General features: G+C 38.4%; 2 pseudogenes; both read left to right on the top strand.

Annotated features, from left to right (window-relative positions):
- Positions 1-9,594: 9,594 nt before the first annotated feature.
- Positions 9,595-11,537, top strand: LOC137761114 (zinc finger protein 639-like; annotated as a pseudogene).
- An 11,558-nt stretch (positions 11,538-23,095) lies between these two features.
- LOC137761106 (NADH dehydrogenase [ubiquinone] 1 beta subcomplex subunit 1 pseudogene) lies at positions 23,096-23,299 on the top strand (annotated as a pseudogene).
- Positions 23,300-23,992: the final 693 nt, after the last annotated feature.

The raw sequence follows: 23,992 nt of genomic DNA, 5'->3' as shown, positions 1-23,992 counted from the left end.
AAAGCAGCAAGGGAAAAATGACAAATAATATACAAGGGAATCTCCATGAGGTTAACAGCTGATCTTTCAGCAGAAACTCTGCAAGCCAGAAGGGAGTGGAAGGAGATATTTAAAGTGATGAAAGGGAAAAACCTACAACCAAGATTACTCTTCCCAGCAGGATCTCATTCAGATTTGACAGAGAAATTAAAACCTTTACAAACAAGCAAAAGCTAAGAGAATTCAGCACCAGCAAACCAGGTTTACAACAATTGCTAAATGAATTTCTCTAGGCAGGAAACACAAGAGAAGGAAAAGACCTACGATAACAAATCCAAAACAATTAAGAAAATGGTAATAGGACATACATATCGATAACTACCTTAAATGTAAATGGATTAAATGCTCCAACCAAAAGACACAGACTGGCTGAATGGATACAAAAACAAGACCCATATCTATACTGTCTACAAGAGACCCCCTTCAGACCTAGGGACACATACACACTGAAAGTGAGGGGATGGAAAAAGATATTCCATGCAAATGGAAATCAAAAGAAAGTTGGAGTAGCAATTCTCATATCAGACAGAATAGACTTTAAAATAAAGACTATTACAAGAGACAAAGAAGGACACTACATAATGATCAAGGGATCAATCCAAGAAGAAGACATAACAGTTGTAAATGTTTATGTACCCAACATAGGAACACCTCAGTACATAAGGCAAATGCTAACTGCATAAAAGGGCAAATCGATAATAACACAGTCATATTAGGGGCCTTTAACACCCCACTTTCACCAGTGGACAGATCAGCCAAAATGAAAATAAATAAGGAAACACAAGCTTTAAATGATACATTAAACAAGATAGACTTAATTGATATTTATAGGATATTCCATACAAAAACAACAGAATACACATCCTTCTCAAGTGCTCATGGAATATTCTGCAGGATAGATCATATCTTGGGTCACAAATCAAGCCTTGGTAAATATAATAAAATTGAAATTATATCAAGTATCTTTTCCAACCACAACGCTATGAGACTAGAGATCAATTACAGGAAAAAATCTGTAAAAAATACAAACACATGGAGGCTAAACAATACACTACTAAAAAACCAAGAGATCACTGAAGAAATCAAAGAGGGAATCTAAAAATACCTAGAAACAAATGACAATGAACACATGATGACACAAGACCTATGGGATGCAGCAAAAGCAGTTCTAAGAGGGAAGTTTATAGCAATACAGTCCTACCTCAAGAAACAATAAACATCTCAAATAAACAACCTAACTTTACACCTAAAGCAATTAGAGAAAGAAGAACAAAAAAACCCCAGAGTTAGCAGAAGGAAAGAAATCACAAAGACCATCTCAGAAATAAATGAAAAAGAAATGAAGGAAACAATAGCAAAGATCGATAAAACTAAAAGCTGGTTCTTTGAGAAGATAAACAAAATTGATAAACCATTAGCCAGATTCATCGAGAAAAAAAGGGAGAAGACTCAAATCAATAGAATTAGAAGTGAAAAAGTAAAAGTAACAACTGACACTGCAGAAATACAAAGGATCGTGAGAGATTACCACCAGCAACTATATGCCAATAAAATGGACAACTTGGAAGAAATGGAAAAATTCTTAGAAAAGCACAACCTTCTGAGATTGAACCAGGAAGAAATAGAAAATATACACAGACCAATCACAAGCACTGAAATTGAGACTGTGATTAAATATCTTCCAACAAACAAAAGCCCAGGACCAGATGGTTTCACAGGTGAATTCTATGAAACGTTAGGGAAGAGCTAACACCTATCCTTCTCAAACTCTTCCAAAATATAGCAGAGGGGGGAACACTCCCAAACTCATTCTACGAGGCCACCATCACCCTGATACCAAAACCAGACAAAGATGTCACAAAGAAAGAAAACTAAAGGCCAATATCACTGATGAACAGAGATGCAAAAATCCTCAACAAAATACTACCAAACAGAATCGAACAGCAAATTAAAAGGATCATACACCATGATCAAGTGGGATTTTACCCAGGAATGCAAGGATTCTTCAATACATGCAAATCAATCAATGGGATACACCATATTAACAAATTGAAGGATAAAAACAATATGATCATCTCAATAGATGCAGAAAAAGCTTTCGACAAAATTCAACACCAATTTATGATAAAAACTCTCCAGAAAGTAGGCATAGAGGGAACTTACCTCAACATAATAAAGGCCATATATGACAAACCCACAGCCAACACTGTTCTCAGTGGTGAAAAACTGAAACTATTTCCACTAAGATCAGGGACAAGACAAGGTTGTCCACTCTCACCACTATTATTCAACATATTTTTGGAAGTTTTAGCCACAGCAATCAGAGAAGAAAAAGAAATAAAAGGAATCCAAATCGGAAAAGAAGAAGTAAAGCTGTCACTGTTTGCAGATGACATGATACTATATATAGAGATTCCAAAAGTCTCTACCAGAAAACTGCTAGCGCTAATCAATGAATTTGGTGAAGTTGCGGGATACAAAATTAATGCACAGAAATCTCTTGCATTCCTATACACTAATGATGAAAAATCTGAAAGAGAAATTAAGAAACACTCCCATTTACCACTGCAACAAAAAGAATAAAATAAACCTACCTAAGGAGACAAAAGACCTGTATGCAGAAAACTATAAGACACTGATGAAAGAAATTAAAGTTGATACAAACAGATGGAAAGATATACTATGTTCTTGGATTGGAAGAATCAACATTGTGAAAATGACTATACTACTCAAAGCAATCTGCAGGTTCAATGCAATCCCTATCAAATTACCAATGACATTTTTCACAGAACTATAATAAGAAATTTTACAATTTGTATGGAAAAACAAAAGACCCTGAGTAGCCAAAGCAATCTTAAGAAAGAAAAATGGAGCTGGAGGAATCAGGCTCCCTGACTTCAGACTATACCAGAAAGTCATAGTAATCAAGACAGTATGGTACTGGCACAAAGACAGAAATATAGATCAATGGAACAGGATAGGAAGCCCAGAGATAAACCCACGCACATACGGTCAACTTACCTTTGATAAAGGAGGCAAGAATACACAATGGAGAAAAGACAGCCTCTTCAATAAGTGGTGCTGGGAAAACTGGACAGCTATAGGAAAAAGAATGAAATTAGAACACTCCCTAACACCATACACAAAAATAAACTCAAAATGGATTAAAGATCTAAATGTAAGGCCAGACACTATAAAACTCTTAGAGGAAAACATAGGCAGAACACTCTATGACATAAATCACAGCAAGACCCTTTTTGACCCACCTCCTAGAGAAATGGAAATAAAAACAAAAATAAACAAATGGGACCTAATGAAACTTAAAAGCTTTTGCACAGTAAAGGAAACCATAAACAAGACGAAAAGACAACCCTCAGAATGTGAGAAAATATTTGCAAACGAAGCAACTGACAAAGGATTAATCTCCAAAATTTACAAGCAGCTCATGCAGCTCAATATCAAAACAACAAATAACCCAATCCAAAAATGGGCAGAAGACCTACATAGACATTTCTCCAAAGAAGATATACAGGTTGCCAACAAACACATGAAAGAATGCTCAACATCACTAATCATTAGAGAAATGCAAATCAAAACTACAATGAGTTATCACCTCACACCAGTCAGAATGGCCATCATCAAAAAATCTACAAACAGTAAATGCTGGAGAAAAGGGAACCCTCTTGCACTGTTGGTGGGAATGTAAATTGATACAGCCACTATGGAGAACAGTATGGAGGTTCCTTAAAAACTAAAAATAGAACTACCATACGACCCAGCAATCCCACTACTGGGCATATACCCTGAGAAAACCATAATTCAAAAAGAGTCATGTACCACAATGTTCATTGCAGCACTATTTACAATAGCCAGGTCATGGAGGCAACCTAAGTGTCCATTGACAGAAGACAGGATAAAGAAGATGTGGCACATAGATACAATGGAATATTACTCAGCCATAAAAAGAAACGAAATTGAGTTTTTTGTAGTGAGGTGGGTGGACCTAGAGTCTGTCATATAGAGTGAAGTAAGTCAGAAAGAGAAAAACAAATACCGTATGCTAGCACATATTTATGGAATCTAAAAAAGAAAAAAAAAGGTTATGAAGAACATAGTGGCAGGACAGGAATAAAGATGCAGATGTAGAGAATGGACTTGAGGACAGGGGGAGGGGTAAGGGTAAGCTGGGACGAAGTGAGAGAGTGGCATGGACTTATATACACTACCAAATGTAAAATAGATAGCTAGTGTGAAGCAGCCGCATAGCACAGGGAGATCAGCTCAGTGCTTTGTGACCACCTAGAGGGGTGGGATAGGCAGGGTGGGAGGGAGACACAAGAGGGAAGAGATATAGGGATATATGAGTATGTATAGCTGATTCACTTTGTTATAAAGCAGAAACTAACACACCATTGTAAAGCAATTATACTCCAATAAAGATGTTAAAAATAAAATAAAATAAAATAAACGTGAAAAGACTTCAAGAAACACAATTACCTAATCTTATAGAGATTTAGATTAATAAAACACTTTTACATATTCCTAGGAAGATATATTTACACATTACTACATAGGTAAAATTATGGATTTATTTTCATAAACGTTTAGTGCATAGACCTATATCTTATCCTCAAAGAGGCAGAAATAGAGAAATTGGCATGTGACACTTCTATAATCACATACAGATACTGACATGCTTGCACACTCTTAGTGATGACATTCTATGCATATACAAATACAAATGTATTTACAATTATAGACCTAGTACAAATAAATTTACATAATCCCGCATGACTATATATACAGATACATTTTACTAATATTAAGCAAGCTCCAGATCCAGACACACACAAAAAAATATATATCTTACATAGTGTCAAATATACGTATTTACACATAATCCCATACAGATATATAAGGGAGCTCTACTTACATAATCCTATATCGATAGTGACACACAGAAATTTTCATGGTTCCATGTAGGAACAGAAGCTAGTGCCCTAAATAACAGCATACAGAGATAGATTATTCTAAACATATAAAGTTATAGATACTAACTGATATACAGGATCTTTAAAGATATATTTATGTTTTCTAAACAGATGAAATTACTGATATAGCAATATTTTGTAATACTAAGCAGATACCCATACATTTATGGAACACTGTATAGAGACTATTTATGTATTAGCATTCTATACGTGAAGCTACATAATTTGGGGTAGCTATCAATGCATAATCTGATATGGAATCAGAGAAAGAAATATTTGGGTCATCCTCTACAGACATGGGTATATTTACATAATCTTAACAAAATGTCCTTTTGCATAATTCATTTTGTAAGTAATCCATTTGCATAACCCCTTATGAAGACACAGATATATTTGCATAATCCATTACAGGAGTAGACTCATGTATAAATGTCTATATATTCCTGTATAGAAAGATGTATATTTGTTTACACAAGTCCATAGAAGAATTTCTACACAGATATATTTATAAACTACTAGATATTAAAACTATAGAGAGATGCATTTTCATAATTGTATAATGTAAAGCACAGATACATTAATATGTGTATTTGCATATATGTATTCATACACACATTGGATTTATATAGTTATATAATTAAGCATGATCTTAAACAGATGTGGAATAAAAATCCTATTCTGGTACAGCTAAAAAATCCAATGAATAATCCTATACAGTCAGACAATCTATATTCATAATCCTATGGAGCTATAGATATATAAAATCCTGTATATAATTATGTAGAAAATAGATTGTAATCACCTCCAGATCCAGATTTGAATCCAGATTTATGCCCTTAATTCTATCCATATACATGTCCACAACCTCATACAGATGTCCATCTTTAACTTCATTCCCATCTACAACCATGACCACAACTACAAACCTAACCTTAGCTCCTCCACAACTTTATAGGCCATCCCCATCTCAAGTCCATCCACACACTTGTGTACATATACACCCAATTATATCCATAATCTGATCATTCAACATTACTCCTGTTTAAATCAACATCTTCATAATCTTACATACATAGACATCCATATAACTAGTCCCCTATGTACATAAATATATGTATATTCTATCATATGTGTATGTTTTTCCTGTCCTTACACACACACACACTTTATTCTGGATACAAACACATACAGATACTTAGTCTTATATATACTTGATTTACTATAACAATACTTCAGCTTATTTATTTGCTTAATCATGTATATATTTCTATACATAAATATAATTCCATTCCCATACACAAACACACATACAGTTTTTTGTTTGGAAGGGGTTATTGTATGTTTTGCAATAATGGAATCATATTATATATTCTCCTGCTTCCTTTCTCTACCTAAAAATACTTTGTGGATAGCTTTTCAAATCAACTGGTATGCAGCTCATTCATTCATTTGATGGTCAGTACGTTTCTTTCTCATTTCTGCCACAACTAACAATGGCGTAATAAATAGCTATGTGTATGGATTCTTATGTACTGTGGCTTTTGTTTCTAAAAGAAAATTTTCCCAGGAGTGCATTTCTAGGTCAAAAGCTATACATTATTTTAATAGGTGTTGTCAGATTGCTTTCCAAAAAAAAGATTAACAATTTACCTTGCCACCAGCAATGCATACGAGTACCTTTTCCCTAGATTTCTACCTGTAACAGTGATAGATCTTTGAATTCATTTTCGCTAGTCTGTGAGTATTAAGTGCTATTTCATTGTTAATTCAATTTTATTTCCCTGACTATTTGTGAATTTGAGCAACTTTTCTTATTTTTTGAGTCATTTGGAGTTGTTGTACTATGAATTATCTTTGTATATACTTTGCTCACTTTCCCTTTGGATTATTCCACACTTTCTTCTCGATTTGCAGGAGTACTTTTTACATTTTAAGTAGTAACTTTACATCTATCATATGGATTTCAATTACTTTAGCCAGATCTATTATTTATTTGTTGACTGATACACGGTATCTTTTGAGTCTGAAATCACAATCTATATGTATTTTTAATGAAAGGATTCAATCTGCTCATATTTATTGCAGTTATTGAGCTGTTTGATCTTATTCCTTCCATTTTCTTTTACGTTTGTTACTCATTTTACCTAAGTATATTTCTTTTCTTTTACTTGTATTTGTGGGTTTGATCAAATAAACTATGGATTCTGTAATTTTTACCTTTTTAATTGCAATGTGTACTGTATTTTCCATTACATTTTTGTTTACTTTTTCTTTCCCAGCCTTTCATAATCATATGTACATGACTCTACTATTAAAACTGAAGTTTTAAACTTTTTAGAAATGATGGCACTGTATTTGTGGGTTATGGACAAAATGATATTCATAGATTGTGACATGCTTAATATTTATTGAGCATCGACTATATGCCAGAGATTTGTGAGGTACTGGGGAGACTTCAGTGTACACGGGAGATAAAAGTCCTGCCCATGCTACTGTTCCCAACTGAATGAATGGTGGTGCCACTCACTGAGAGGTAGAATACCAGGGAAGCTCATCAGCTTATAAATGATATTGAAGCATGGAGATGAATATTGGTAATAGCTAATATTTATAGTGACTGAACTATATTCCATTGTTCTAGATTTCTTAAAATGTATTAACTGAATTCTTCACAACTGTTCTCTGAAATAGATACCATTACTATTTCTTCAGAAACTCAAGGCACAGAAAAATTTGTTTCCCTCACTATATACAAATACTATATCACAAAGCTATTAAGTGACAGAATTGGGATTAGGTTCTAAGCACATTAGATCCAGCTCCCACACCCAGAACCACTGTTCACTCAGACCCTCTGGATGAGATCACCTAGAGAGTTCAGGAAGATAAAGAAAATAGGTCTGCATTAGAACCCTGAGACACAGCAACATTCAGAGTTGGAAAGGGGTGGAGAAACCAGCTACGGAGATTGAAATAAAAAGTGTTGAGTCGAAAAAATCAGGAGACTAGTATCTGGGAAAGTAAGTGAAGTTAATGTTTCAAGAAGGAGTTGAGACATGGTCAGACATTAATATAATATAAACAGACAAAAACCCTAGTAAACTTGATCAAAAAACCCCAAAGTTTTAAAAAGAAACAAAATAGGCAAATTCTGGTAAATACGATATTTTAAAGCTAGAGGAAGCACACGAATGCAGCATTAAGAATAAAGATGACCATGTATCTACAGAAACAAAGGATATTTAAATATTACATGAGAATATTATGCTCAAACTTATGAAATACATTTGAAAATATAGATAAATAGAATTACTTCCCAGGAGTAGATTAATTACCAAAATCACCTCAGGAAGAAGTGGAAAACTTAAACCCAAAATCATACCAAAAAATTAAGAATCTATTAAAATATCTACTTTTGCAAAGTTACTAAAAGATCTACTCAGATCATTTTATAGAAGAATTTACCAGGTCTTCAGGGAAGAGAAAATTCCATTAACATTTTCTTTTTTTACTTTCTGGCCTCACCGGGTGGCACGTGGGATCTTAACTCCCCAACCAGGGATCGAACCTGCGCCCTCTGTGTGGGAAGCTCAGAGTCTTAACCACTGGACCACCAGGGAAATCCAAAAACTCTTTTTTTAAGAAGCTGTTCCAGAGCACAGAGAAACACAAAACTTCCCAATTCACCATAAGAAATCAGCCTGACCAGATAGGCAAAACACAAGAAGACAGAACCAAAAAGTAAAAATAAAAAATAAATGTATAAACATGCATCACTTTTGAAAATAAACGCAAGTATCACAACTAAAGTATAAATTAGAATTTGAACCCAGTCAATTATTAAAACGAATACTACTTCACAGTCAAGCTTGGTTGATCCCCAAAAGGCAAAGGTGTTTCAACCTCGGGAAATATATTGATGGTATTCACTACACTAACAGATTAAAGGAAGAAAATCATACCTCCATCTCAAAAGATGAAGAAAAACATTTGAACCAGTTCCTGATTAGAGAAAAAAATACTTACCAAAAAAATCACCTTAGTAAACTAGACATAGAGGAAAACTTCAACAGCCTAATATTGCAGGTTGCAATATTGCAGAAAAGTTGTTTTAGCTATAAGCATTAGAAATCTCCAGACCGACAGCCTTAAAAAAGGAAGAAGTCTTAGGTAAAGTGCCTCCAGGGATAGTTAAGTAGCTCAAAATCATCATCAAAGACACAGTGTGCCGGAGTGCGGCCGCCGCCGAGCCTGGGCCGGGGACCCGGCAGGCAGGGCGTAGGGCGCGCAGGGAAAGAGTGGGGCTGGCCCGGAGGAGCGCCCCGGAGCGTGAGGGCCAGAGCGGCGCCGCCCGCCGCCGTGCGCCCGGGGGCGGGGCTGCGCGGCCCCTCCGCCCCGCCCCGCTCGGGCATCTGGTCCGCCGCCTCCTCGGAGTTGCGCCTGGGCTGAACGGGAGGACCCCAAGGACTGGCTTTTTTTTTTTTTTTTTTTACTATCTGTGCAAACTTCCTGTAATTCATTTTTCCTCACTCCAGTATTAAGAAATATACCAAATTAAAAAGATATGAATGAATATCCTAAGAAAAGAAAAAGGAAGACTTCACACCCTTCTCGTTATTCAGATTCCTCTGGAATAAGCAGAATTGCGGATGGATTCCATGGAATTTCTTCTGATCATTGTTACAGTGTTTGTTCTATGAGACAACCAGACAAAATATTTTGACAACAAAGTCTAATCATGAAAAAAACAACAAAGTTCATTAGTGGGACATCCTGCAAAATACCCTACCAGTCCCCTCGAAATTGTCATGGTCGTCGAAAACAAGGGAAGTCTGAGAAACTGCCACAGCTGACAGTAGCCTAGAGACATGACAACTAAATGGTGATGATTCTGATACAGAGACATCAAATGACTTGCCAAAATTTACAGATGGAATCAAGGCCACAAACAGAAATCAAAACTGCCTGGTTCCAGGTCCTGTACTGAGAATTCTAGACCACAGTGCCTTTTCTACAGAAAAATTTGCTGATAACTGACATTTGTGATGAAGAGTGAGACTCCCCTGAATCAATCAACCAGCAAACTCAAGAGGAGAGCCCTATAGAAGCTCACACTGGGCTTCCCTGGTGGCGCAGTGGTTGAGAGTCTGCCTGCCAATGCAGGGGACGCGGGTTCAAGCCCTGGTCTGGGAGGATCCCACGTGCCGCGGAGCAACTGGGCCCGTGAGCCACAATTACTGAGCCTGCGCGTCTGGAGCCTGTGCTCTGCAACAAGAGAGGCCACGACAGTGAGAGGCCCGCGCACCGCGGTGAAGAGGGGCCCCTGCTTGCCGCAACTAGAGAAAGCCCTCGCACAGAAACGAAGACCCAACAGCTAAAAATAAATAAAAAATAAATAAATAATAAAAATAAAGGAATTCCTTTAAAAAAAAAAAAAAAGAAGTTCACATTGCTGAAGATGTTCCAGTTGCTGCAGAAGTGCATGCAATTTCTGAAGATTATGATATAGAGACCGAAAACAATTCCTCTGAGAGTCTCCAAGACCAAACTGATGAAGAGCCATCAGCGAAATTTTGCAAAATTCTTGACAAGAGCGAAACTTTGAATGTGACTGCCCAGCAGAGATGGCCTTTACTGACAGCTGATAGCAGTGGCCTCTATAAATGTGAACTTTGTGAGTTCAACAGCAAATATTTTTCTGATTGAAAGCAGCATATGATCTTGAAGCATAAGCGTAGTGATTCAAATGTGTGTCGAGTATGCAAAGAAAGTTTCTCTACCAACATGCTTCCGATCGAACATCCAAACTGCATGAAGAGGATCCCTAACATTTGTAAATACTGTGACTATAAAACAGTAATTTTTGAGAACCTCAGCCAGCACATTGCAGACACCCATTTTAGTGATCACCTTTATTGATGTGAGCAGTGTGATGTACGGTTCTCCCCAAGCAGTGAACTCTACCTACATTTCCAGGAGCACAGCTGTGATGAACAGCACTTGTGTCAGTTCTGTGAACATGAAATGAATGATCCAGAAGACTTGCATAGCCACGGGGTAAATGAGCATGCATGTGAATTAATAGAGTTAAATGATAAGTATAACAGTGGAGAACATGGACAGTACAGCCTCTTAAGCAAAATTACATTTGACAAATGTAAAAACTTCTTTGTATGTCAAGTATGTGGGTTTCAGAGTAGACTTCATACAAATGTTAACAGGCCTGTTGCTACTGAACATACTAACATTTTTGCTCATGTCTGTGATGACTGTGGGAAAGGCTTTTGAAGCATGCTAGAATATTGCAAACATTTAAATTCACACTTATCTGAAGGGATTTATTTATGTCAATATCGTGAATATTCAAGAGGACAGATTGAAGATCTTAAAATTCAGCTAGATTTCAAGCATTCAGCTGATTTACCTCATAAATGTAGTGAGTGCTTAATGAGGTTTGGAAATGAAAGGGAATTAATAAGTCACCTTCCGGTCCATGAGACAACTTGATTGTTCTCTTTAACTTCCATAATGATGTAAAATAATAAATTTGATGTAAAATAATAAATTTGACTCGTTTGCAGATGTTAAAATGGATGATTTTAAACACAGCCTAGAATTGTCTTTAACAAGATTTTTTTTAATTGCCAATTTTCTTGGCATTGCTACCTTTTTCAGTATATAATTGTATCCTAAATGTGGTATTTTCAATGTATTGTAGTTCGTAGTTTTAACCACTTTTGGTGACTATCATGTTTCTGGCATGTGGTCTGATTTCATAAATTCATAAGAAACAGATGTACTAAAAAAAAAAAAGATACAATATCCCTCCATATTTCTCTCTGTTCATGGTATTGGCATTCTCCTTGCTACCTTGCCTCACAGACATTATTCTGCAAAAATAGCAATGTGCCCTGGAAGAAGGACTATTTTCTCCCACTGTCTATAAAACGGAGAATCTTTCTTAGAAGGTTCCCAAAAGATTTTTGTCTCATTAGCTGGAATTTCATCCCAACCTCATTCTTAGACCAACCTCTGGTAATGGGAGTGAGATGACGAAGAAAACATGGCCATGTGAAGGAGTGTGGATTACCCAAACAAAGTCAGAGTTTTATTAGAAGGAAATAAATATGCTATTTAGGGTACCTGAAGTGTCTGTTAGAGATTTCTATCCAAAACCTGAAATAACAGCATATTTAAGACGTAATTAAACGGTGAAAAATTAGAGGCATCCCTCTTAAAGTCAGGAACAAAATGAGGCTGCCAATATCATTAGTATACAATGCTGTATTAGGGATCCTAACAATTCACTCAATAATATTTGAGTGCCTACTAAGCACCTGGTACTATATTAGGTATTATAAACACAATAATAAGCGAATCTCAGAATCTGCTCTCTACTAGAAAAGAAAGACAAAAACCAAGCAAACACGAAATAACTACAATTTATTCTAAAGGTTGTGACGAAAACAAACGGAAGGCTGAGAGAGAGAAGAAGGGGGACTTTCTTTAGGAGATGAGAAAACTCTTTATTGAGAGAGATTTAAGCTGGGATCTAAGAATTAGAAGGCCCTGGCTACAGAAGAATGGAGCAAATGTTCCAAGTAGAGGAAAATGCCCAGAGACCAGAAAGAGATGTGGTATTAGGACTGAAAGATGAATGTGGCTGAAGCACAACAAGCAAGGAACTATTAGGGAGATTGATAAAGGTTGGAAGGAACCAGATCCTACCTGACCTGTATGTCTTTTATGCTTTGCAGTGTATTAGACCACGATTGGAAGACTAAGTTGAGGAATGACATGATACAATTCCTAAGTTAGGAAAATCACTTCTACTACTCTTCGGAGACGGGATTGAAGAACACAAAGCGGACCTGAGGGTACCAGTTTACAGGCCATTTCAATTCATTCAGATGAGAGATGATGGCGGCTGTTATGGACTGGACTGTGCCTACCTTCCCCACAGCTTCAGAGATGGAAGTCCGAGCCTCCAGCGCCTCAGAATGTGACTGTATTTGGAGAGAGGGTCTTTGAAGAGGTAATTAAATCAAAATGAGGTTAATAAGGTTGACCTCAGTTCAGTAGGACTGGTGTCTTTATAAGAAAGCAAAATGTGGACATACACACATACAGAGGGAAGGTGCAGATACAGGGAGAACACAAGCCAAGGACAGAGGCCTGGAATAGATCCTTCCCTCATAGTGTCAGAGAGAACCAACCCCGCTGACCCCTTGATCTCAGACTTCTAAGCCTCCAGAATGGTGAGAAAATAAATGTCTGTTGTTTAAGCCGCCCAGCCTGTGGTGCTTTGTTGTGAAAGCCTCAGGGAACCAATACAGTGGCCTAGACCAAGCTGGAGGTAATAGAAATAAGGGGGAAAATTCACATGCCTTTTGGGTACAGAATCACAGATGTACTGATGAATTATCCAGTGTAATCATACGATGAAGTAAGAGGTATAAAGATCAGAAAAGAAGACACAAACAGTCACTAGTTGCTGGTGACACAATTGTTGCCATAGAGTCTAGCCAACAGCTGTGACTAAGCTGGACATGAGATCACCATTAGTATGACCACTGATGTTTGGACTTTCTATAGCCATTTCACTTAATGTTTTTTATTTACCAATTGAAAGACCCAGGACCAGCAAGAGACCTGCTTTTAAAGAACTAAGGGCGGTCACGAGGATTTGGAAAGTCTTCAAAAAGTGAACAAGGGAAGTGGTAGAAATTCAGAGAGTCTCAAAAAAAAAAAAAGTCATAGCAAGAATAACTATCCAACAAAAAGAGCTTCTTCAGTAATGAGCTTCCTGCCCTGAAAAGACTTAATCACAGGCTGAGAGACGAAAGTGATGCCATTTTTTAAAGGGAGAAGGACTCTGCCCTGAAAGGGAATTGAGACTGGATGACATCTCAGGCCCCTTCCAGTTATGATTCAGTGATTCCAAGAAGTGCAGTGATTTGTTATTGTTACTTGGTGGTGGCTTATGTAATACCTTGTGGATTTTAAATGCTGATACAGGAAAACATCTCCTGGGCCTGGCTGTCCTCTAAGGAGATAGCGTATTAGTGAATGCAGTGTAAATACAACTTACTGAAGACACTCGCTAATGACTGAGGCTACCAAATCCAGTTTCTTGCTATGGTCATTCTCGTGTATTTGGTTGTACGCCAAACACACGGTCATCTCACCTTATCCTAGGCCAACCAATAGAGAAGTGAAATGTCCTTTGAATCACTATTAACATGTATCCAACGTTCACTGTTTTTTCAGCTATATTTCCCACATATGTTTCCATTCTCTATTTAGACTCATATTACTCTATGGCCGTTTTGTTCCCAGGTTTGATTACAGAACAAAGCAGTCCCAAAGAGTATGTGAAATTGCTCTGCACCTCGCATGCTGTAAAAGTTGGGTACGGGCTGTGGTTCATGAGTCACTCAACATTCATAAAACCCTTCCAGACTTGTCTTGCAGTATTTCTTGCCAGGAAATTGCTCGATCGCCAGATACCTGATGTTTGTGATTAGCAAAAATAAGCTTTCTTAGAGTTGGGATGTGTGTGTGTGTGTGTGTGTGTGTGTGTGTGTGTGTGTGTGTTTTCAGTTGGGGTTGCTTTTTTCTTTCAGTTTTAAGATATTTACAAAACATTCTTCACGTTGCAAATGTAAAAATGCAAACTAAAGTTTCCCTCCTGACATTCTGTACAAGCTTGTAAAAAAAGTTGTTGCAGCCACACAAACTCCAGCCTGCAACTCCATTCTGCAATTATGGTTTGCAATAACTCTGGAAGTCATATGCCAAGAAAGGATTATGAGCTGATCTTCAATGCTCTGACACTTCAGCAGGGAAAAGCAGTTGCCCAAGTGCCAATCTGCAGAATCCCAACCCAGCTCAAGCCAGACCATGAGCACTTGGAAAGGGAAACAGATTTCAGTGACCATATGTGCAATTATTATTCATCCCCGTGATGACTGATTAAAGAAGTGGGTTGGCCTGTCTGGACTCCCATGTGCTGAAGCCAGGACAGGCTGATTTCACTCAACCCCCATGCAGGTCCCACCTGCCCCGGAATCCAGATCCAGAACTACCCCCAAGAAGGTGGGGGTGGGGTGGACTCTCTTAGGAGACCTTAGGCCAGGATCACCAGGTAAAGATTGCATCACCCAAACATGTGTCACCCAAATGGAGACACACGGCCGCTTCCTTAGACAATGTGGTCTTAGTTCACTTCTTCATTGCCCTTCCACCTGAAACCCTTGGCTTTCAACTGAGATTAATCCTGCCTTTATCTCCTAGTTCTTCTTTTTTTTAAGGCAAGATCCAGATGGAAAAGTCTCATTAGTATCATACCAGGTATTTATAACAGCAACACAAACCAATGAACAAAGTTAAGGGAGTTTTGGTTCCTCCTGCTTACCAAATCTGGCTGAAAGTCAGGTCTCCCCTGCTTTTGTCTTCATCTAATCTTGGGTTAAAAGGTAAATAAGGCACCACAACTCCTCAGTTATCTTAGATCTTCATCCCTGATGACCTTACCACATCTCCAAATTGTCCTGGACCTCCACAAGCATCCTCAATCAGGTCATATAACCCATATAATTGCTAAAACATCTCTGATTCTGGTCCTGTCCATTCCCGTTTCAGAGTGGACACTTCACAAAGCAAATCCTGGGCAAGAACTTGCTGCAGTAATAATCCCAGCTGTGTAGTCACATGCAGATGATATGCTATCCAAATTGAAAAACTTCAGAATCCCTGATTTGAAGAAGAAAAAATAAAACCAAGACACACTAACCAGGTAATTCATTCTCTAACAACTTTCCACACCATGTAGTTTTTTCTAATTCTAGAAGCGTAGATACCTGTAGCACAGTTGCCATAAACATTTTCTGTCCTGCAATATCTATTTATTTCCCACTGACTGACACGACTTACCCCCTCATTTGTTCATGCCTTAACTCAAGTCGGCAAACATTTACTGAGCCCGTACTACATCCCAAGCACTGTTCTAAGGAAATGCAGACACTGAGATAAAAAGGAGGCTGGAGTTGCCTTGAGGCGCTGTCTGGCTTCAAGGAAGCTCCCAAATTAGTTAATCAACAATTGGAATCATTTTCAATCAAATTCAATTATCTTAGTGCCTCATCTGAATACGAAGCCGTATAAATTCCCATGGAGGGAAATTATAAAAGATGCTCTTAAGGGCAGCTGTGGCAGATTGCTGTAGGGAAGCCTACAATTTAGCGCAGGTTGGCTCTAAAGCAAAGAATAAAGATTCCAAATAATGTCACTCTCCTCAGAGATCTAATGTCCCTTAATGAAGGTGTGGATCTCAGATATCCTAAAACTTTACAAAAATTCTTCTAAGGAACAATGCTACTAAGACAGCAACTCAGGGAGCGACAGTACCACCAGGGATGGCATCACCTGATAGCTGTCATTTTCCAGATATGGAAAAACTAAGAGAGTAAAGAACGACAACCAAAAACACATGCATTTTTGTTTAATATAGTTCCTTCTTTTAACATAGAAATAAAGTACTTGCACGTTACTCCATGCTTATAAAATTGAGAAAGATACTTCTGTTCAACGACAAAGATGCTGTGAATATTCCAGCCACTAAGATTCATTGCTACCTGACTCTGATGTCTTTACCTGACACATTTCCTTCTGCCCTTTGCACAGCCCTCCACTCCCTTCACTGCCCCCTCGACCCCCGACCCCCCCCCCCCCGCGGGGTCTTTATCTGTTTAGCACAGTAATTGGCAAAACATGATCCTAGCCCACCACGTGGTTTTGCACAGCCTGTGAGCCAAGAAGACTTTTTACACTTTTAATCATTGGGGATATGGGATTGTGTGAAATTTCAATGGGAGTGCCATAGACGAAAATCAACAAATGGGGGTAGCTGTGTTCTAATAAACTTTCTTTATTGGCTGCTTTTGCACCGCAGTGGCTGAGGTGAGTGGTTGGTGATAGGGGCCTCATGGCTCTCAAAGCCCAACCTGTGGACTGTCTAGCTCTTGACAGAAAAACCTGGGCGACTCATGGTTTAATCTCACCCTATTCTTTTCCTTGTACTTGGTCTCACATGTTGGCTCTGTCTGTGTCTCCTGCAGGTCTGTTTCACTTCTCTGGCCACAAAAGGGGCGCATTCAGCACTTCTTCTGCCACCTTGAGCATTGAGCTTGCACACCCAGCTACATTCTCCCAAAGGTTAAGCCGCCAGTTGGCTGAGCCTTGACATTGCTGGCCCAGCCCTTCCTGCTCGCTCCACCTACCCAACCTGTAGGCTTTTTCTTGTCTTGGTGACTCGCACAGAGGCCATGCTCTGTCATTTTATCTCTCGCACAATCTTTCTCCTTTCTAGAGCTCTGCTGTGTAGTCTTTCTACAGCCTTGGCTGCCAAAAGCTTAGTGGGCTTGACCCCAGTGGTCCTGGGCTCCCATGTCTCTTTCCTCATCTTCCAAGGCTCACCCAAATGAAGACACATGGCCATTTCCAATGTGACCTTAACTCACTTCCTCCTTGGCCTTCCACCTGAAACTCTTGGCTTCAGTCAAAATTTCTGTGGGCTCCAAACATCTTTTACTTTCTCTAAATATTTTAACACAACTAATCAAAACAAAACTGCTTTTAGTGGGTGCAGGTTTCTTTTCCTATGGTAAACTATTTGGAAGTGTTTGTCACAGTAGTTCTGTTAAAGCCACATGGTTAAGACACAGCTATGACTAAGGTTGTCAACATTCCTCCTGTCCCTCAAAGTTGTTTTCCTCAACAATTTTTAATTTTCCATGGAAATGGATGAGCTGGGAGGGTGCAGAGGACCATGAATCAGAGCTATCTGCTGATAATGCTTTCTGCAATTCCTTACCCAACTCCAGGACTGAGCAGTTTGACTTCATGGACTACTTCCTTTCCTCTCTGTCCCTACACACTCTGTTTAAATAGAGGAAGTAACAATTGAGGAAGGACCCAAGAGCAATTATAGAAGTAGGAAGAATAGGAGTGAGAGACCCTGATCATCTCCCAGGAAATAAGCTGTGTTTTTGGTATTTGAGGTGGGGGGATTAGAAGAAAAGGTGTACTATGTTCACAAGAAGGTTGGCTGAGCTGCAATGCTCTTTATTACTTTTGCAATTTAAAAAGCAAGAAACAATTTGTTATTTTAACCTTCTTCCACATGAGTATGAGCAGAAATGTGGCCCTAAATTATCAAGACCTAATCTGCTCATTAGATGGTCATTAATTCTAGTCCCAATTATATCAATAAAAGATTAACTTGTTTGGATCTCAGTGTGTTAGAACCAATACTCCTCAATGAGAGCAGGATACTCCCCCCTCACAAGGGAGCAATAGGAAACTGAAACCTCAGCAAAGTCAGGGGTGCAGCGTGGACAACCAGACTCCGGGAACTTCTCATCTGGACATGTTCTACGTGCAAATTCTACTGGAATCGTGCTCTATTGAATGGCTTGCTGTACTGGCAATCCTGAGAATACCAAGATACCATCAGTAATTCCTAGCCATTCTTGAACCTGTGGGATCCTCTTCTGGGACATGGAAGTCATTGGATCGTGAGAAGCGGTGCTCTAATGTCCTGGGAACCCCCGGACCCTTCAGACACACGCATCTGTGCAATCAGTACAACTTTCATACAAAAATCTACAACTGGGGACCTGGGAAGCCACCTAGATCTTGTCTTTCCTATGGGTTATATAAACCTATATTGTTTCCTTTTCCAAATGACCACACATACACTGACGGGGATCACTAGCTCTAAAAGCAACAATAAGTTCCATATAAGGAAAATTCGAATGTCAGAGCTTTCTCTCTACATTCTTCAAATGAATCCAACTCTTCCATGCCAAAGAGTTAAAATAGAGAGATGATCATTAAAATTTAAGAGAGAGAAACTTTAGAAAGTCTATGTAATGCCAATCTAGATTATGTACAACTGTAAATAATCTCTAGCAGCTTAAGCAAATAAGGGGTTATTTTTCTCACATAATAAGTAGTCCTATATAGGCAGTCAGTGTACCAGGAACCATCTCTCTGTCCACTCCACCATCTTTAGCATGTGTGTTGCCTCATGGTCAAAAGAGGGCTGCTCCAACTCCAGCCTCAATACTGTGTTCCAGGCAGAAAAATAAAATGCAGCAGAGGGAAGGGAAACAGAAACAAAATGAAAAGAAAAAGAAGAAAACTAAAACACTTATCATACATAAATCCTTAGCTGACTTCTGTTCTTATCTCATTGTCCATAATTCTACCCCATAGCCATCCCTAGCTTCAATGCAAATTGGAAAAATGAGTATTTTATCTGGATGTATCCCAGAGTTGCCATTCTGCTAGTGAGGAAGAAAGGGAGAGTGGAAATTTGGTGGACAACTAGAGGTGCCTGCCACATATATATATAATTTCCAATGGAGAGGTCACAGACAACATGTTTATCTGTAGCTATCTATAGCTTTAGGCAGGAATTCTGATCACAGTGTTTCCATGTGATATCAAATATAAAGCTATATTAAAACCATCTGAAATATGTTCACATTCAACAGATGTTTGGCATGTTGGAACCCCAGTATCCATGTGCTGATTCTAACCTAGCCATCCTTAAAACAATGGTTCTCTGGGTTATGGAATTAAAATGAAGTACAAAGTTCTCCATATATTGGCCAGTGATCATGTCAAAACATGGAAAGAATGTATGGAATGATCCGTAAAAATAAAGCAAATAATTTTGTTTTATGTGTGATATAGTAAGAATTGTTCTGAACAAAAGGCCAAAGCTGAAATTTTTGCAAGTGAAAGATGAATTCATTAATTATTTTTGAAACCCTAGGGTTAGTCATGCTTGCCCAGCTCTACACATCTTGGGATTCTAAACTGCCAGATCTCAAGGGAGGACGTTTCAGATTCATATAGACGCTGACTGAAAATCCAACCTTCTCCAAGGATGAGGTTTGGCTGACTGGATTTGCTGTGCCTTTACAAAATTATTTTATTTTTTTACGTCCGGATTTAGTTGAGACTCTGGAATTCTGATTGCATCTGAAGTTCATGCAGCTGGCATTCATTTCCAGCTACTAATTTAAATAACACCACTACCTTCTACTTTTCCCTCTATGAGAACAGAAGTGAATACATTTAGATGAAATGAAATTTTTTTATGAGTCTGGGAGAATACCTACCATGAACCAGATCCTGTGCTAAACACTTTGCATATTTGCAAAGTAAAATGATACCTTAGTGTGTGAGTCCTTTGGGAAGAGAACTTTTTAATGACAAGGTCAGCCATGCTTAAAAAGTCTAAATCAACCTGAGAAGTTGAGTTGTACTACAACGCACCTGAACAGAAGTTCTGTATTATTTTTGTGATCAAAAGAGGTCAATGTCGTCCAAAAAGCTTTGTGGTGAGCTCAGTTCAGCTATTTCTCTTCAGGCCTTTCTGTTTTTTCCCTCTTGCTGAATTTTATGAAGTTTCTTCTCCAATTTCTTCTAACTGATCCAAACTGGAAAGATATTATATGTTGTTTTCTTGACAAATTACAGTTCCATGTATGAGTGTGTTGGGGTGGATACCAATTTAATTTGATATTTCTAGATGCTTTTATCCACAGTTGTGGGATAAAGGCTTTGTCCCCATTTTAAATGCTCAACCCTAAAGGCACATAGGTCAGAAAGTTTGACCAGCAAGTTCTATAAAACATTCTAGCTACAGAAAACTTCTATGTAATGTAAGGTGTTTCAGAGCACAGAAAAGAATGGAAAACTCCCCCAATTGATTTTACTGACCTAGCAAAACCCTTATAAAAAAACCAGGCAAGGATAACTAAAAAAGGAAGACTGTAAATCACTTCCCTTACAATTATAAATAGTCTAAACAAAATGTTAACACCTCAACTGCAGTAGCAAATTAAAAGAATATGGCAACCAAAATGCAGTCCCCAGACTACAAGAAAGATTCAGAATTAGGAAATCTAGTAAATATAATTTAAATATAAATGTATACGTGAGAATTATATAAGACCACTTCTCTTTGGAGCAGAAGAGGAGAGGAAAGGAAAGTTCATCATCCGGTTGGGAAACTTGAGAAGGAAAGGCCGAGGATGAAGAAGCCAAGTTGATGATTTCATTTTTCACCCATGTTGGCAAAATTTTAAAAGGTTGATAATATCCAGTGTAGTCAAGCAGGTGGGGAAACAGGTATCTTCACACTCTAATAAGTGAGTGTATGTTGGTACAATCTTCACAAAGGTCAATTTAGCAGCTATCTATCAAAATGTAAAATATATGTACCCTATTGACGCCACAATTCAACAAAGTAATCCATCCTAAGGAAATATTTGCATATGTGTATAAAGATTAATAAAGATTCTTATTTCTGTATTGAGAAAAATAGGGAAAACTCTAAATGTTCATCAATAAAGAAATTGTGATATAAATATTGATGCATTCTTAAAATGGAATAATCCACAGATGTTAAATAGAATGAGGTAGGCTTTTACAAACTGGCAGTGGGACATCTGAGACATTTCGTTGAGTGATTAAGAATTTGCAGAGCAATAAATATAAATAATGGTCCCAATTCTATACATAAAACCTCTTCTCGAGTGTGTGTACTTGTACGTGCACACATAGCAGTGGGATTCATTGGGAGTACAGGGTATAAATGGGAACTTTCACATTTTATATCTGTATTGATTGAATTGTATTGCTCTAAGTATGTGTTACTGTTGCATTGGAAAATAAAACAATACAAATGAAAGTGACAAGAATTTCAGGTCGATGAGAAGGAACTGTCCTTGGAAACTCTGCCCATTAGTCTTCACCTCACTCTGGACAGGCTAAGAGAAGGGGTTGTTGGAAGTAAATGATTCAGTGTTACTTGGGGAAAGAGACTCTTTGCCTCAGGAAAACCAATCAGCTTCAGTATCTTTCATTTTCTGTAGGCAACAAAAAACAATATAACTCCTAAACAGATACCCCAGCAGAAAAAGTTAGTGTATAGGGAAAGCCCCCTACTCGAGAAATAGCACAAGGTAGGAGGTTCCCAGAGACCTAATCTTGGAATAGACTGCGAGGCTGTTCTTTGGAGATATAAACTTTCCTCCACCTACCCCAGTCCACTGGAAAATGGGACCTCAACATGAACTGGGGGGGGGGGGGGGGCTCTCCTGAGTTCTTGGTGACCAAGTTCAGGTGTGTCTTTGAGTGTACCTTGTGACCTTAACAATACCTATAAAACCAGATCAAAACATGTGGGTGTCCCAGGGAAACTAATCATTGTCACCCTTCAGAAATAATGTTCTTTAAATATTTGTTTTACATCCATTTATTTACAGTCTGAGCACTGCAGGAGAAAGGGAGAGAAGTCTGTGGATGGTGGGCAACAAGCAAGGTCTTCTCTACTGTTCTGAGTAATTTAGTTCTGACTTTGAAATGGCACAGATCACTCAGCAAAACAAAGCCCCTTCAGTAACTAGGCCTACCCTTCTTATAAGACAATAAACAAACTTGCTTCCGAAGATTCTAACCCCAAACCTAAGTGGCTCATGACATTAGTTCTTCCAACCATACTTGTTACTCCCCTTGAATGAACTCTGGCAAATACAGTTTTCTCCATCTTTGTCACATTTTCCACGGTTGCATTAGTTTTCCATTGCTGCATCACAAATGACCACACACTCAGAAGCTTAAACAGCGTGCATTTACTCTCTCACAGTTTTCCGTAGGCTAGAATCCAGGCACAGCTTAATGGGATTCTCTACTTCATGGTCTCTCCAGGTAGAAAGCCAGGTGTCAGCCAGGACTGGGATCTCACCAGAGGCTCAACTGGGGTAAGATCCACTTCAAGGTAAGATCCACGTCCCCAGTTTGTTGCAATATTCATCGCACGGCTGTAGGACTGAGCTCCCTGCCTTCTTGCTAGCTGCTGGCCATCGGTCTCTCTCAGGTCCTAGAGGCTGCTCCCAGTTCCCTGTCACGTGGTACCTCTAGTAAGTAATAAGCTTACTTATTCAAAAATGGCAATGGAGGCCACTGCCCTTGGTCACGGGGTTGTTGCTGCGTCCGAAGCTGCAACACTCATGATGAACTTACTTCCGATTGTGGGTGACCACTGGGTACATATTCTTGTCCCTATTGGATTTGTCTTTGAATGTTCTCTAGACAGAAAGAATGATGAAAAGCTAACTGCCTTCTGGAACAAGAATCTGTCACATAAAAGAGAACTGAGACCCAGTGAAGAAATCACCTGGAAGTAAAAGCTGTGGCTGAATTACAGAATGTTCACATTTTTTAAATCATAAGCGAAATAAAAACACATTCATTTTTTAAAAAAAAATAGCAATGGAGAATCACTCTTGAATATATTTATACATACACACACACGCACTGTAGCATGATGGTAGGTGTAACATCTTGTCACTTTTACCGTAGTCTATTATTTTATATTAGTTTGAAGCAAGTCACGGGTTTCACCCACATTCAAGGGGAGATGATTATAGACTTGAACATAAGCTCTTCAATAACTAGAGCCACCCTAGGGTCTCTCTTCACAGTGGTGTGGTTTTGGTACCACTGATGGATCAGTGCCCTAGGAACCGCTTGACTGGTCTACTCCTACATCTAGTTCTGGAGGGATGATGAAAGTCAGGACTAAATTATTCCCTCTCCCTAAGTTCATGACAACTTCTTCTTTCATTCCTTAGTAGATTAATGTGTTCACTTAAAAATGAGAACGGATTTTCAAGTTTTACACAATTTAAATGTTTTAGTAAAGACAAGTATTTGAGCTTTATTTCTTGACCTTTGCTTCTGAGCAATTGCTGTTAATATTTACCCATAAGTCAACTCGGCTCTGCTTTTTCCAGTTTCCATTGAAGGGTGAAACTCATTCATCTCAGTGCATTTGATACTATTGTAAATGAAATCTCTGGAAATGCAGCGTGATGTGG

The sequence above is a fragment of the Eschrichtius robustus genome, chromosome 1 (genome assembly GCF_028021215.1).
Source record: "Eschrichtius robustus isolate mEscRob2 chromosome 1, mEscRob2.pri, whole genome shotgun sequence".
Lineage (NCBI taxonomy): Eukaryota > Metazoa > Chordata > Mammalia > Artiodactyla > Eschrichtiidae > Eschrichtius > Eschrichtius robustus.
Note: the sequence above shows the minus strand (reverse complement) of the source record. Positions and strands in the feature narration are given on the sequence as shown.